The sequence below is a fragment of the Talpa occidentalis genome, unplaced genomic scaffold (assembly GCF_014898055.3).
Source record: "Talpa occidentalis isolate TD23 unplaced genomic scaffold, MPIMG_talOcc4v2.1 talOcc4.3, whole genome shotgun sequence".
Classification (NCBI taxonomy): domain Eukaryota; kingdom Metazoa; phylum Chordata; class Mammalia; order Eulipotyphla; family Talpidae; genus Talpa; species Talpa occidentalis.
The window spans coordinates 129,327,796-129,338,901 of record NW_023603184.1 but is presented as its reverse complement, the minus strand read 5'-3'; the positions used below and the strand labels follow the sequence as shown (position 1 = coordinate 129,338,901).

The 11,106-nt window shown below is 37.3% G+C and overlaps 1 long non-coding RNA gene across 1 annotated transcript; it reads left to right on the top strand.

The window, feature by feature from the left end:
* Positions 1–906: 906 nt before the first annotated feature.
* Positions 907–10,660, top strand: LOC129146562 (uncharacterized). Its single transcript, XR_008553427.1, has 3 exons — positions 907–995; positions 2,672–2,756; positions 10,602–10,660. It is a non-coding gene; the product is annotated as an uncharacterized LOC129146562 (long non-coding RNA).
* The last annotated feature ends 446 nt before the right edge of the window (positions 10,661–11,106 follow it).

Below are 11,106 nucleotides of genomic sequence, written 5' to 3'. Positions count from 1 at the left end.
AGAAATCTCGTTAGCATTCATCCACTGCACTTTTATTACTATGATTATAATAACTTAGTAAAACTTTAAGATAACAAGAATTCAGATATAATTCAGCTCCTATCCAGTCCCTGTTATTAAAGGGAAGTGGCCTCAAGTTTTTATCTTCTACAAACAGTTAGTTGTCTTATGACCAGTTGAGACTCTTAGCTCTGTACACGGTACACTCTGTGTTTGAAAAAACACTGTGTTCTGAATATTTCCAGTTCATTTATCTAGATACTATCTTTGGCTTTCTCCCCCTCCTCTGGGTGCCTCTGGAGGCTTCTGGTTGAGTTCAGCCACTAGCAGGAGATCAGTGAGGGTGGGGGTAGAGGGAGTCACTGCAGTTATTCCTCTAGCTCCCTCCTAGTTGAATAATTGTGGTTTGTCCTCGCAGCTTCTCCATTCAGCTATACTGTATTCTTTCCACATTCTCCAGGTCCCAGATAGCAATGGCTTCTTGGCTCTAGCTAGGTCCAGGGCATGCCACATTCTAAGTTAATTCCCCTTAATTCTAACTGCGATCCTACTGGGTGTTCTGTTGGTTGATGGAGACTGATGCAGAGTGTCTACTTATATGAGTAGTAAATTAAAATTTCCCCCCTCTTTTCCTACCAGAATTGTCTATCAGTATCTTTTTTCCATTTTCTATCAGGTATTTGATCCTGTACCCCTCTATGTATAAGATTTCTTTGCATATTTAGAAAATTAATGCTTTTTTTAGGATAGATCTCATAAATATATTGTCCCAATATGCTGGATTTTTTTTTTATCTTACTTATTCTGAGGTTTTAAACCATGCCAATTTTTTTTTAATTTTACATATACTCAGACATATTTAAATATTTTCTCTTATTGCTTTAGGTTTTCAACCTTTCCCTATACCAAGACCCAAGAAGGATTTACTCATGATTTAGTATTTCATGTGTATACATCTCTGATCATTTTCAACTGATTCTTGACTACCATTAGAGGTATGGGTTTAATTTTATCTTTTTCCAAATGTATTGTTTGTCCCAGCACCATTTATTAAAAAAAAAAAAAACCATCATTGATCAGTGACTTGAGATGCCACTTTTTCTTATGCTAAATTTCTATATGTATTTGGGTTTATGTCTAGGCTGTTTATTCTACTAGTCAATTTGATCTGTCATGGGATAGTTACCATGTTGTTTCTATTATCAAGTCTTTATAGTATGTTTTATATCTGATAGGACTAATCCTCTCAATTTTTAATTATTTCTTTTTTTTGGAGAAATTTTTCCCATATAAATATTAGTGTCAACTTGTCTGGCTTCATTGAAAAAAAAACTTATTGACCTTTTCATGGGGATTGTGGTAATAAATTAACTTAGGTTCAATAGATATCTCTGTGATATTGACTCATATTACCTAAGAACAGGACTCCGGTTTCATTAAAGGGGTTTTATAAAATATTTTAATAACTAGTAGGGCTTGTCAATATCTAGTAGGGCTTGTTTCAACTCAAAGTTTCTCTTTTTTTTGTTCCCATGAGTATTATTGCCTACTTTTTTTAATCTATGCTTTTGTATCAACTTGTATGAGTCCATTAAAAACTTTTTTTGGTATTTTTATTAGGATTGTGATAATTAAATTGAATCTGAGAGAACTGATTCATTCTCCAAGAATCATCACTTAGAAATTATAAATTTTTTTATTTGAATGTACAAACACATGTCTAAAAATTGATGTCGGGGGTGGAAAGCACTAGTTTTATCCTATTCAACAAGTATTTACATATTATCTACTATTTACAAATTACTAAAATATAGGAAGAGGAGCAAGCCACGGTTTCTGTCCTCAAGAAGATAACCACTAAAGAGGGAGATAAATATATATGATTTACTGCAATGAATGTTGCATAGCAATTAATGCCACTTATCTGTTGGGTTAACATCTTTCTGAGTCACAAAACCTACAACTCAAATACTCAGATGAAGTATCCACATGTGTTTGTAGTGATCCATGTTAGAAACATAATTTTTCTGGTGTTGCATATGCTGATTTATTATTCTCCATGTATCCTGACCACCTCCAACATTGATCTTCATCTACAAAATATTCTCTTTCATAAGAGAAGGATGAAGATGCAACCATCCCTTCATTCTACAACTATTTATTGAACACCTTCTGTACGAGAAAATGCTCTTGAAGCTGAGATCATGGTGGATCACAAAGACCACAGCCCTCTTTATGATGATTCCATCCTAAACAAACAGAAAGCAAAACAAACAAGTTCAGTGCTAAAATGCAATTTCAAGTAGTATTAAGAGCTATGAGAACAAGTAAGGCAAATCAAGGAGATGAACAGCGAGGTATCATTTTAGAAAGGCTGGCAAGGAAAGGAGAGAGCATTTGGGCAGAGATTTGAATGATACAAGTGGGTAAACCACATTAACTTTAATATCCCAACATAATTTATATGTTCCTTTTATGTTCTTTTTTAGTCTTCTGTTAGAGTTGTTCTCTAAAAGACATTTAAGTCAGGTATAAAAGGTAACACAGTAGACAGTCATTTGATCATATCTTAAGATCTCTAGCATTATCCTTCTATAAAAAGGATTAAACAATGTTATTGCTGATAATAAATGCCATTTCAATCTAGTTGATTTCAACTGTAATCAAACAGGAAGAAGATTAAACTCAGTCATTTGCAATGTTTTACATGGTCAGGAACAGAGATGAACTTATAACTTGCAACTGATTCTGTTCAGGTTAGTGGTGCATTTATTGCCTGGGGGACAGATGTCTTTAGAAATAACCAAGCCCTGGTGTCATTGATGAACTGGAGACACTTAGTCGTGGAACATTTTCTGAGCCTCTGTCATACAGAAGACAGTCACTTTGTCAGATGTTGTGGCACTGCCATTATTATTCATGGACACCTCTTTGTTTCCAGAGAGTGTCCCAGGATTTCCTGGATGAAATTGGTCATCGGGGTTTTGCCAGTGGAACTATGATGTGTCTTTAAGACCAAGCACATTTCTTAACGAATAAGGCATGTGAAGTCTTCAGAAGTATCAGTTAAAATTCTCTTTACCTTAAAAATAGTTCTTAAGGGGCCTCTGTGGTGGCCTAGAGTGTTGGGTCTTAGCGCTACCACCTTAATGGCCTAAGTTCGATCCCTGGTCAGGAAGCTGACCCACACGGCGCAGCAGACCTCTCCTGTCTCACCCACTGCTCCCCTCAGCAGTGTATTTCAGTAGATCCACCTGTTCTGCTCCTCACTCTGTCTCTGGTGAATCCTCTCACCCCTCCCTCTCTGGCCTACACTCCAGTTCTTCTATGCAAAAATAAATAAATCTTTTTTAATAAAATAGCTCTTAAGCAAAACAGTAAGCAAAATGTGGTTTAAAAAAGCTGCAAAGGGCATATTTTCCTAAAGATCTTGGGTTATACAGTCAACTCTTTCCTGGCTAAGTGAGAATCCCTGATATTTTATGAATAATGAGCCAGAACAAACATTCCAAGACGCAGACTAAGTCCTAGCAGGCAAACCAGAATAGGACCACATCTTATCTATTGTGAACCATAAATTATTCTTCATTTTGTGGGAAAAGAACAAATGGAATTGGGCCAAGTATGAATGAGCTATGTCTTAAATATCAAATATGCACTTTTTTTTAAAAAAAGCTTTTTTTGGTAAGTATTAAAGGTTGAATATTAAAAATACAAGGAATTATAAAAAAGAAAACTTATTTGTAACCACACTCAGAGATTTTCACTGGTAATATTTTATGTACATACTTTATATATGCACGTGTACATATAAATCTTTTGAGACTATTAACTTCTGTGAGTATATTTTTATTTGTGTGTGTGTTTTACTAAGTAAGTGGTTAATATGATATGAAAGACTACATTGTACTCCAAATAGCTTCGATCTTTAAGAGTACACATAGCAGCTTGTTTATTTTACTATAAAACATATTTCTTATTTTTACATGGTGATTTGTGTATTGAAATGGTATAACATCATCTGAGTTTACTTTTTAAAAGGGAACATGATGTGAAAACTGAAAGATCAGCTTTTTATTTTCCCTCCACCAAACCACTCCTGCTCATACCCCATGTACCTCCCTCCTTCATCAAAGATTACTTGTAAAATTTTGCCCCACATAAATGTCATAGTAGTCACTTGTACATTATAGTACATCAGCATATTATCTATTTTATTATAAGAAATAACTGTTAGTCTTAATGTCATTAATAACATTTAATGATATGAATAATTGACTATCATTGTTTTTATTTTAATTGCTGAAATATTGGTAACAGAGGAAAGAATACATTGCTGGGAGACATATGCCCCAGTTCCAAGTTCAGATTAGACACAAGACAATAAACTGCATTGAGCTTCAGTTTCCTTCGTATATAATAAAAGTCTTGCACTAGGTGAAATCTGAGACCTGTTTCTGTTTTAAAATCCTGTCCAAGACTTGTTTCGGAATATAGGCACTTACTGAGATACATTTCCTGAGATGCAATGTTTTACTTTCAAATATTGTATCTAAAATACACCTGTTTTCAAGCTAAGAAAAATGGATCACATTTTGAAGAATATTTGAATGCTTTGAAGATGGGGCCTATTTACAGAGACCAATTTGTTTCTCTGCATTATTTTAGCATGCAACTCTACTCCAGTCCTGAAGCTCCTAAGTATCTGAGGCTTGGAAAAGTGGGGGTGGAGGAAGCTTATTACCATGGAGATAGATGGGAGCAAATGGTCACATCATCAAAAGCAAACTAGAAATGTACAAAGCTTTTGTGATGCTGATCCTTTTTTTTTTTTAAAGTAAGAAGAAGAAGGAAAAAGGCACAAATAAAAGGACAGATCTCTCTCATTAAATCCAACACTAATTTAGTAATCAGTGAAATAAAGGTACCCTTGAAAGCCTGCTGCCAGAAAATACAGTACAACAAAGAAGCACAAAAGGTTGCTGGCTGCCAGGTGTAATTTCCAGGTACTCCAAGTGCATTTGGACTCCCTGTTCTCTTAGCTTTTCTTTACAGATTGACCATCTTCATGGTAGATTCGAGCTATCCATTTAGTCACTCCTAGTGTGTTATCCAAATATTTAGAAGGAGAAAAATTGCAGGAAAATAACCTTTAATTTTATGATTCTCCAAAGGAAGCTGCTCAAAATTAAGAGGTCTGAGAAGCCAAGAATGAGTGCTAATTTATTTTTCTGTTTATTACCTATTACTTTAGATAATCTCAAAATAATTCTGACAGTGGGATAAGAATCAAAGTTGGAATAAGAGTGAAAATCTACATAAAGTAGCTTATATCAGAAAAAAGTCACTTTCAGTGAGATTGCTTGCATGTATTTATACAGCTTTTCTATTAACTTCATTCATGCATTCATTTTACCCTGGCAGAAACTGGCAAAAACCTAAAGACAGGAAAGGTTTATACTCAGTTCTTCATAAATACTTGAATTAAAGGAAATAATTTAAGAATGAATATAAAAAAGCTAAAGATCTTGGCCAACATTCTGCCTTAAACTTTCAGCTTACAAATTAAAAACAGTAATTGCATGCTGCTGGGATATTTTAGAGATTGAGGTGATGTTTTAAAAGTGTTTTGTACTGTTCAAAAGGAAAAGGCAATTTATGTTTTTAAATGTGGGTTCTGAGGGAAATAGTCTCTTTGTCCCTATTCATCCTCTTTCTTTCTTTTCCTCTTCAAGATATTCCCTCTTTCCCCACAGCATTGAGAGAAGAATATTCAAGATTACAAAGACATAGATTTTTCTTAGTTGATCTATAGTTAATACAAAGCCAAATAAAATACTAACATGAATTTTTTTCAGTCTAACAAAATAAAGCTAATATTTATCAGGAAATAAAAATGAGGGACTAGAACACTTCTGGAAAAAAGAGTAATAGTGAAGTAATTGTGGTTACAGAAGTATGTTCACTTTGAAAATTCATCAAGTTGTTGTAAGTTGTATGTTTATAATTTGTGTACTTTTCTGTATGTTATTCTTCTATAATAATTTACATAATAATGCTAAATCCACCAAATTTATATGTAACAGCATGAATAAATAATAAAAGCATAAGGATGACAAATTATAGTGACATGAATTATAATATATGTAATAATTAAATGTCATATAAATATTCATTAAACCTTAAAAAAATAGAGTTGTTAGTTCAGATCTACATGTGTGGTAGTAATATAAAAATCATATCAAATGTGTGCATGGTGACTCGGGTTAATAATACCTGACTGCATAATAAAAATTTGAGAAAAGTAGAGATTTCAGATGCTCTCATCAAACACAAATAAATGGTAACTGTGAAGAGAAATGTTTATTAGAATAACTCTTAGCATTATTTTACTATAGATGTTTATAGATATAGGTATCTCAAAGCAACAAGTTGTATACTTTAAATATATGTAATTGTTATTTTAAAAAAATCAGACAGGAGAGAGTAAGCATCAATATATAATTAGTTACCTGTGACAATAGAAGCAGGCAAAAATGGAAGCAGGTTGAATCTATAATATTTTCTTTCTTTTTAAAAAAAAATTTATTTATTTATGCATACAAGAACAAGGGTACAGGCCAGAGGTGCATGGGGTGAGAGGATTCACCAGAGACAGAGAGGGGAACAGAACAGGCAGAGTGACTAAAATCGGGAGCAGTCGGCAAGACAGGAGTGGTCTGCTGCACCATGTTGGTAAGCTCCCTGGCCTCCCAGGGATGGAACTTGTGCTGCAGAGGCTGAGGACAGCTTCACAGAGCTGTGCTTAACTCCTTGCACCACCAGAGAGTTCCCAATAATATTTTCTTAATAAAATATCCAATGTGAATATTACAAAAATGTTAATATTTGTTAATTCTGGGAGAGAGTAGAAATACATTTATTATACTACTTCTTTTATTTTTCCATACATTTGAAGATTTTAATTTTTCTAAAATGTTTTAGAAAACTTTTTTTCCCACCCCAAACTGCTACCTGATTGGTTACATCAAGGCAAATTAACAAAAACTACAGAATGAGGTAGGATTATTTGCAGAGTAGAGAAGTTGGTGTTTAGTTAATTTGTATGTTTTATGGTTTAATGTCTCCATTACTGATTTGAAGCAGTTTGCTTTGAGCCATAATCCAGTAAAACACAAACAAGATTTGCCTGACAGTTTTGGACATGAAAAAGCAAATGTCAACCCAACATATTTAACTGAATGACTAATCTTTCTTCTTTTGGTCTCCTCCTTAAATAAAATAGCCATTTTATAGATCTAATTTTTCCTTGTCTACGTCTACAACCTGACCCTTCTTTTTCATTCTAACTCAGTTATGTCTGTACAGCTCATGCTCAGACCCCAGCTCAGCCTAGCTTGGAAACATTTGATGGCACAACATTTATGAAACACCAGTTTCTTCATGTCACATCCTTGCACAAAAAGCCTTCTCTCTCTCCCAAGGGGGTGAGCTTGCCTTCATCTGGCCTAAATCTCTCTTTCTAGTATTTTCTCCCACAACTTTGCCCTGCACACCATCATGACTGACCCACATTTTTGCCTCATTCTTAGACCAGCCAGTTCCCTTCTCTCTGTCCATCACAGCCTTACTTCAAATCCAGCATTTCCCCTGCAGCCTTCCCTGGCCATCACAGCCCATTACCGTGATTACAATGACTTCCCTTTCTCTTTCTCTCTCTCTCTCTCCTGTTATCTTTATTTTTTAAAAGATTTATTTATGCATAGAAGAACTGGGGTATAGGCTAGAGGGGGAGGAGGGGTGAGAGGATTCACCAGAGACAGAGTGGGGAGCAGAACAGTTGGATCTACTGAAATACACTGCTGAGGGGAGCAGCAGGCAAGTCAGGAAAGGTCTGCTGAGCCGCAGTGTGGGTCACCTCCCTGGCCTGGGGTTGAACTCAAGCAGCAGTGGCTGCAAATGGCTTCATAGTGCTGAGCCTTAACCCCTTGCGCCACCAGGGAGGGCCTCCTGTTATCATTAATCTCTCTCTTTACTGTCTCCTTCTCAACACCATTCTAAGCTTTTCAAGAATCTCCAATTATAAAGGAAGCAGAAACTGTGTGTGGTCCTTAGAAACACAGAGTGTTCTAGTCCCCTTAAGCATAGAGCTCTGAAGGCAATGAAGAACACTGCAGCAGTGAATTCTAAAGGAATGAATTCTACGCCATTGCGGCAGCAGGATGGGCACTGAGCAGGTTATCTATGATCCGGCAGACCCGTAAAGGAGAGTCTTGGAGCCCTTGGTGGGTTTCTCAGGCTTTTATTAAACTGGAGTGCAGCAACCAGGTACATGGCAGGCAGGGGTGCCGGGCGGCCAGGAGGCCATTAGACCTCCAAGCCCCCGGCAAGTCTTCACTCTGGGCTTCTCTGGCTTCTTTATTTTTTCTCTCATTCTTGCTCTGCCTCTTCTGCTTCCTTCACTGCTTCTCTTGGTGACTATTTGAATACTCCTCCCATGGCCCACAGAAGTGAAAAAGACAGCTTACAACAATGTAACAACTGCAGATGCCCCATCAGGCAGGGCAATCCTAATGGTGGGAGGGCAGGAAAGCCTGAAAACCATTTACCCTACAATATCCAAAATGACTTGAAGGAGAACAAGAAAAAAGAGGGGCTTAGAGATTTTGTGGCAGCAGCAGAGTGCAGGAATGAAGATTTCCACATGCAGGGAGGGCTTGCATAATGTGAAATTCCTACCAGCCCCAAAGGAGAAGTATCTCTACTTTCTTGTCCATTTGCTCAGATATGGGACAGGAGAGAAGGGAAAGGTGAGGTTTAAAGCTGTGACACCTCTTGAAAGTTAAAAATCATTATCAATAAAATGACACTTTTATCATGGCAAAAAAAATAAATAAATAAAGCTGTCAACAGCCAAATTCTATGGGGGCCACACCTGAGGGGGGCAGGGGGAGCAAACATTGTTTAAAAATGAACAATGATGTAAAATATATATAAATGAAAATAAATAAATAAATCCCCCCTGGTTAAAAAAATAAAATAAACTTTCATTTAAATGAAGTTGAGACAAGGGCTCAAAATGAGGTCATCTGTGCTAAGTTCCGCAGCCCTGAGTCCTCACTCATTTACCTAACTCAACCTTTCCTGGGGGTGGAATCTTAAACCAGACAGGAATCACCTAGCTGGACTAGTGTGCCTGAGAGACCCCTGACTCCCCCTAAAGGAAGGTGAACTTTCCACAACAATCGGCTCTTTACTAGTGTAACTTCTTTGCCCTGCCCATTTCTGCCTGTAGGTCTTTCGCTTTGTACAGCTCTTCAGGAACTCCTTTTTTATCTGCTAGATCCTTTTTATCAATTCATGAATTGTTGAATACAGTCAATAAGCTCTTTAAAATGTGCTCAGTAGAATTTCATTTTTTAACATGTAATAATGCCCAAAGTAGAGAGAGGTCTCAGGAGGTAGGACTATGGGAAGTGATAAGATAAGAGGGTGGAGCCCTCATGACTGAGGTGCTTAGTGCCCTTGTGAAAGACACTCCAGGGAGCATTCTGGCTCCTCCCATCAGGGAGGACACAGGGAGAAGAGGACTTCTATGAGGAGGAGACCCTAACCACACATTGAATCTGCTGGTGCCATGACCTGGCACGTACCAGCCTACCAGACAGTAAGAGATAATTCCTGTAGTTTATAAGAGACTCGTTCTGTAGTATTTTGCCACAGCAGCCTGAACACACAACCAATTAAGACAATCCATTAAGAAAGATACTTAACTTTGATGTAGTTGCTCTAGGTCAAAATTACTTCATTTCTACTTTTTATATTTTCAATATTTTTGTTCTTTGTATTTTAGTATTTTCCACTTGTGTTAACTTGTGTTCCAAATTGTGTTCCCTTTTCTTAGGACCAAGAAAGGATAAAATTTTGTATTATCCCATTTCATCACTGAATAAATATAAGGTCTAGAGACTATTAAAACCAGAAGCAGACTACTGCAGGGGCAAATATTGACACTTCCTTTTTTGTCTGCTCATCCTTCAAGTTCTTGAATTTGCCTAGGGGTAAAAACAGCTGGGGTCCTAGTAGCAATATTAACTACTTACTATTCACTTCCCAAGTCCTTGGTCCATTTGCAAAACGGCTCATGGAAAAGAGGAAAAGCTGCAGGCAGTGCTCCTTCATTGGGTGGTGGTTGTTTCGGTTTGTTGCTGTTTTTTTTTTTAAAGATTTGTTTTATTTATTTATGCATACAAGAACTGGGGTCTAGGCCAGAGGTGCAGGGGTAACAGGATTCACCAGAGACAGAGTGGGAAACAGAACAGGCAGATAGACTGAAATACACGGCTGAGGGAAGCAACGGGCGAAGACAGGAGAGGTCTGCTGCACCATGTGGGTAGCTCTCTGGCAGGGGATCGAACTCGTGCTACAGTAGCTGCGGATAACTTCATAGATTGCGTCTTAACCCTTTGTGCTACCAGGGAGGCCCTAATTCATCCAGTCTTTATAATGTTTTCATATTTTATCTTCAAAGGGCAAGGAACAAATTTTTGTTGAAAATTTGTGCAATCAGATATCTGTTTTCTTAATGTCTCCCACCTCAGAAAGTGGCCTAAAGATGAACTCAGGAAAAAGGATGCTTGATGAGGACCCCACAGACTGCAGCCACAGGGCCTGATAGAAGCTTCTAATCATAAAGGCGTTCCAGCTTCTAGGAAGGGAAAGACAGAGACTGAAAGTCTCCATCACCAGGTGAAAGAAACTGGTACTAGTAGACAAATTGGTGGAGTTGAGAAGGGTCCCTCTTAAAAAAAATACTTCTCAAAAGTTTGGGCCAGGGCCTTCCATTTTGTTTTTATTTTTTAAATTTTTAAAAAAGATTTATTTTTTCATTTATGCATACAAGAACAGGGGTATATGTCAAAGGTGTGGGGGAGGTGAGAGGATTCACCAGAGACAGGGTGGGGAGCAGAACAGGCAGATCTACTGAAATCCACTGCTGAGGGGAGCAGCGGGCGAGACAGAGGAGGTCTGCTGCACCACATCGGTTAGCTCCCTGGCTGAGGATCGAACTCATGTTGCAGAGGCTGGCAATAGCTTGATAGCGCT